This window comes from Octopus bimaculoides, chromosome 12 (genome assembly GCF_046866305.1).
Source record: "Octopus bimaculoides isolate indiv1 chromosome 12, ASM4686630v1, whole genome shotgun sequence".
Classification (NCBI taxonomy): domain Eukaryota; kingdom Metazoa; phylum Mollusca; class Cephalopoda; order Octopoda; family Octopodidae; genus Octopus; species Octopus bimaculoides.
Window position 1 is genome coordinate 1,406,627 of NC_142939.1, and position 6,000 is coordinate 1,412,626.

General features: G+C 33.7%; 1 long non-coding RNA gene across 1 annotated transcript in view; it reads left to right on the forward strand.

Moving 5' to 3' along the window:
• LOC149132940 (uncharacterized) overlaps nt 1-961 on the forward strand; it is a 389,921-nt gene extending 388,960 nt beyond the window's left edge. Inside the window, exon 3 of the long non-coding RNA XR_016243787.1 lies at nt 753-961. This is a non-coding gene — a long non-coding RNA (uncharacterized LOC149132940). The remainder of the gene's footprint in view (nt 1-752) is intronic.
• Nucleotides 962-6,000: the final 5,039 nt, after the last annotated feature.

Here is a 6,000-nt window from a genome sequence, read left to right on the forward strand (position 1 = left end):
TACCTGATGATCTGAAACCTAAGTAACTCTCAGCACACCCTTCCATTTAATATATCAATCACCTGCTTTGTTTAAAACGAGCCATTTCTTGTAAATGCCAAACTTTTAAAAATTCGATTAACTTTATGTTTCTGGTATTAATTTAATGAAGATATTTGTGGTGGTTATGGTGGGCGGTGGTGTTGGTGGTAGTGGAAGCTGTTCTGATAGAGGAGATGGTGGTACCAGCGGTGGCACTGGATGTATTAGGAATGGCAGTGGTCTTTGAATGGTGGTAACGATAGCGGATAACGTTTTTGTTCTGGTGCTTATAGTAGTGCTGCTCGGCAAAGGGGTGTTTTTTTAGGTATACAGCGTTAACAGTCGTGGTCGCCATTGTGGCATCGTCTGCTACCGTCTCTGCGGAAATTAACGATATCATAAACGTACTATGATCAGATAAAATAACAACAGATCAAACAGAGCAAACTCTGTAAGGTCGCTGAAGATAATTAGAAACAGAATTGTCTCTTGTACTTGAAAGAAAACTAATACATAATACTAGTCGTCTATGCTTTCTTTTCGTTCTCCCAACATACTTTATTTTCATACAACCTATATGTGCTCCATGCATAAAACATGATAACACACATGTATCTATTGTTTTTCGCAGAACTGTCCAATTTTTAAAGAAACATTGTCTTTTTCTACATAAAATTTACATTTTTTAATAAATTCTTTGTTGATCTTTTCTTTCCTACTCCATCAAACAGGCGGCAGCCATACTTCATTGATGAAGCGAGAAAAAAAAAAGAAGAATATCTAGAAGCATACCTCCCACCATAAACTTCCAGAGAAATAGAAAATCGTATTGTTCATTTCGTCAATCTGTTTAATGTAGTTTCATTTTTTAACCGTACATATATTGCATATATTGTCAATCTTTAAATTAATGTTAATTTCTTTAATCCTGAAAAATCGAAGTAAAAATGTCTATTATTATTATTATTATTATTATTATTATTATTATTATTATTATTATTATTATTATTATTATTATATTTATTGCCTTTGCGCAGCTTCTAACGCTGGAGATGTATTACAGTGTCAGCTGTTCACTACCAGTGAACTAAAGTAACACCTCTTATTTTTTGAGCACCTTCAGGAGCATTCGAGTAGTTCCAAGCAGTGCTGTTTTCTGCAAGTCCTCCACCCTTATTGCAGCCCCTATTTGTTTCACGCATTTTTCGAGATTTTTGCTCACTGTTCCCAGGGCTCTGACAATTATTGGTACTACTGCTAACTTTTCCATCGACCACAACTGCTTAACTTCCCAAGCTAACCTGTCATATCTCTCGACTTTTCTGTCTTCCTTATCGCAAACCTTGTCAGCTGGGCATGATATATCTATGATCCAGCATAGTTTGTTTTCTTTCTCAATTAAGACAATGTCCGGCTTCCTATTCTCTATCTCATGGTCGCACTGAATCATGGTATCCCATAGGATCTTTGCATTTCCATTTTCGGCGATGCCTTCAGAATTCTTCTTTTTCTTGGTACATACAGTCTGCCTGTGTTACTTTTTGGGTGGAATATCACTTATATCGTCAGCAACTTCCTGATCTTCCTCTCTAAGCTGTTTAGTTCGTTAACTGTCCATGCGATTACCTCTGCTTCATATCTAAAGAGTGAAACTGCCCAGGTGTTGATAGCTTTAATCTTATTCCGTCTGTTTAATTTCGACTTCAAAGTCAGACTCAGTCTGCGCAATTACTCCACCTTACTATCTACAATTATTATTATTATTATCATTATTATTATTATTATTATTATTATTATTATTATTATTATTATTATTATATAATGATGTAAATAAATCATCCACGAAAAGTTACGAAATATATTTGGAAGCATAAGAACTGAGCTCGTTTTCTCTACATGCTGCTCGTCCTCTCCTTAGAAAATAATAATTCAAAGAAAATATGGTAATTTCATAAAGAGACACATCAGCACTTTGCATATAATAATATGATATATGTCTCTATGACGCAAATTGTTTATGTATACAGTCATTCTGAATGAGAGTAATATTCTTTTGTAGAATCTAGCTGAATGGTAAAAGCATCACACATTAATTAATGACGTTCAAAATATTGTAGAAGTTAGGAAATGTATCGATCCTTTGATTTGGGAACGCTACGATTTATACTATGTGTATGAGTTAATATAAAGACAGCGTCATACTACAAACCAATGCAATAGACTCATGTAGTCATTGACCTATTAAAACTAGGTTTCAATTTTCTCTGACAACACGTTCTCTTCAGGTATTTGTTTTTAAAGCAAACAAAATCTAGATATTGTTGTACTAGTTACCGTCCGGGTGGAAACACGATGGGGTATAAACGACGGCAATAATGATAGAATATCAACAGACACAACCACTTTCAAACAAAAGGAATACAATATTGTTAAATTTCTTAGAACATTCTCACACAAATTGGCTTCCAAGATTTACTCAACTTATCGGGAAAAAGAATTATTCGTAAATTTCTCAAACTGTAAAATATGTATTTAGCGCTATTTCTTTGGGATAACTTTATTTGCGCTCTGTAAGTTTGTTGTATCTCTTCATCTTGTTTAGTCACTTCGTTTCTAGGTCATGTATATTCTTCTCTCCTAGTTTGACAGATGTATAATGTGCCATTTAATTACATTATTTACACTTGTATTTTGTTTGCAGAGATTCTTGTCTTACCCTATTCTTTCTTCATTGTTCTATTTTCATTTATTTTTTTTATCCTACTTTAAATTCATACAGAGAGAATAACGAATAGAAATTTGAGATATGACCCTGACGATTTAGTGTATTTTTCTATTTACGGCAAAGACGACTAATTAACAAATTCAGTGTAAAGATAATCTTCTCGATAACAATTATTTGTGCTCCGAGATTTCTGCTATCAATGCTATCGTCATTATTTTGTAAATATAATTTTCCTGCTTGTAAAGTTTCTTTGTAGATGATAAAAGATTCTTTACATTCGTTAGTACCCCAAATAAATCTATTTCTTTTCTTTGAATAACTCACTTAATTACATCGATATTCATAAAAACTAGACCAACAAACAAAAAAGTTCAAAATGTTCACTTCTTCAACATCAAACTTGATGAAACTAAAGACTTTAAACGTTTTGCTTGTTTCTTTTGACTGAATGAAATGCACGAAGAATACGTGAATGATAGTTACTTTTGTTTAAGTGAGTCAAATAATCTCGTGATTATCGAAAATGTGTGACAATTTATAGCGGTTTGTAACCTTCATATGGTCGATAATGGAGAGGATTGTCGAAAAAGAGGAAATGAGTTATTAAATGAAATGTTAACAATCAGGTAGAATGAAAGCTTAAAAAGAAAATGGAAGAAAAAAAGACCTCATTTTGCAGGATCAAAGTTATAGCTAGAGCAAAAGCTAAAAACAAGAAGAAAACATACCGTCAGTGAGAACAACAAAATTATTAAAATAATAATGATAAGGATAATAATAATAATAATAATAATAATAATAATGACGTTGGAGTCAACTAGTTCAAATACAAAACAAAAGCCAAACATATAATAGTAATAATAATAATAATAACAATAATAATAATAATAATAATAATAATAATAATAATAATTACACCTAGGAATACTTGAAGCAGATGAAACACCACGAAGGAAAAGACGAAAAGAGAGAACCTACAGCGAGTGATAAAAATGTTGGCTTCAAAGCTGAATATCAGAAACATAATTTCGACATTAACCTGACGTGCATTCGCAATATTTCGACATGGCCCAGGAATCCTGAATTGGACAGAAGAGGAGCTAAAGCTAAACGAGGTGGGCAGGAAGTCAAGAAAGCTCGTAACGATGCATAGTGTCCATCAGCCTCATGCAGACACTGATCGCATATATATGAAGAGAACAAATGGAGGAAAGGGACTGATAAGTATGGAAGACTGCGTGCCTATCGAACGCGAGAGCTTAATGAGATACCTAGCCCAAGGAAACCTTGCTTGTGACAGTTTGGAACGATGGAGTATTGAGAGCAGAAAAAAGAGGAAAACAAAGGAAGAAATAGAAAAAGGACACGAAGAAGAATTACGAAAGAAGTAACTACACAATCAACATTGCCTACATTTTATACTCACCTTCGTACTCTATTTACTAGGTTATGCTATAAACTGAAACCCTGCCAAATGAATACACATCATATGGCAAGTCGATCAATAAAACTTGGCTTCCTTAATGAAGTGTATGAAAAGTTTCTCTGTCCTTTTTTACAATATTGGTACTTCACAGGAAAATGTACTTTTCCAATTTACCTCATGCATTCCTTCTTGTGTCTTTTTCTTTTTTTTTTAGTTGACTTATTTCATAGATTTCCTCAGTACTCATACTAGTTGCAAAACACACTTATTTCTAATTTGTTGATGGTAGTAGTGCGTTAAACGTAGTATATTTTTGTCCTTTCGGTTAATGTATTTAGCAGTGAAGTTTGATAATGACAGTTGTTAGGTGGAATACTTCCTTATGTTATTGACCGGGTAGTACGAATACCGCCATTATTTTGAGAATATCTAACTACCACCTCTGAGAGTACTTTCAACTCTGAACGGCAAATTTAAGATAAATTCATGGCTAAAAATCTGATCTACCGAATCGTTTCAACCCTTCAGCAACACAGTGTACGTTTATATAAGAAAATTCTTTTCCAGATTCAGTGAAATATATACTTGTGAACTATTCTTAGAATAAAACCCTTTTACACGTATTTGCTTATATGCAAGCACTCAAGGTCATATAATAATAATAATAATAATAATAATAATAATAATAATAATAATAATAATAATTGATAGTTTTAGTAACGTTTTACTTTGCCACAACACTTACAAAGTATGGAACTGTTAAGAACAAATACAAAAATGACAAATATATTCGCAGAATTAATTCGGAGATGTAAACACACAGAGAAACAACTGAATACAAATGAAACAATGCAGTAGGAAGTTCGAGTAAGTGCCCAGACATCTACATCTATGCGTTGAATAACAATGACCTAGGTTTATCCACATTTTCAAACGCAATTGCTCTCTAATACTGTCTTCGTGTCTCTGTCTGTCTGTCTGTCTGTCTCTGTCTGTCTGTCTGTCTGTCTGCCTGTCTGTCTGTCTCTGTCTGTCTGTCTGTCTGCCTGTCTGTCTGTCTGTCTCTCTCTCTCTCTCTCTCTCTCTCTCTCTAAGCAATTCTACTAATAAAGTCATTTCACACAAACTATTCGTGTCACTCGCAGACACATTCTAGCATAAACCCTAGGTACAATATCTTGTCAGGTCTACATTCAACTACATCTCGAAGTCGCACTTAAAATAGCTCACCACTGGCGTGGACAGGCGAGAAATATATATATATAATCAATCTTGTTCAAAGTATACTTTGTTCTAACTCAAATACTTGACAGACAAAAACTGTTTGCTATTTATGTTAAAGTAATGAGGTTGGTATTTCTGCGTGATGATGTCAGAAAATGAAGAATTATGCACTTCACGTGATAACAGATGTCTGATATAATTGCGCGTCAGTAATAATTGGTTACTCATCGAATATATGCGTCGCTGATTCAAACCAGCCCCATACCACCTTATAAGGAATTGCAGTTAAATGACATATATTTCTGTCATCACATAGAGCTGCTAGAGAACAATTTAGTAATGCCGGTGTTCCCATCTCGTATTTGCCAGTATGGTAATGAAAAATCCTGAGTTCCAAAATCTAACCCTGTGGACATATTTTCCTGCGCCTGAGGGCTAGGGCCTTATATCCACGTCTCAAAGATGTCCATGTAATGTAAAAAAACTAAATTATAACTAAACAATCTTGAAGGCCATAATTAAAATTTCTGTGCAAAGCTATTAAAATGAAAATGCAGCCAACGTTAATTAATTATCATGTAACCTATAATGTAAGAAGTATTAA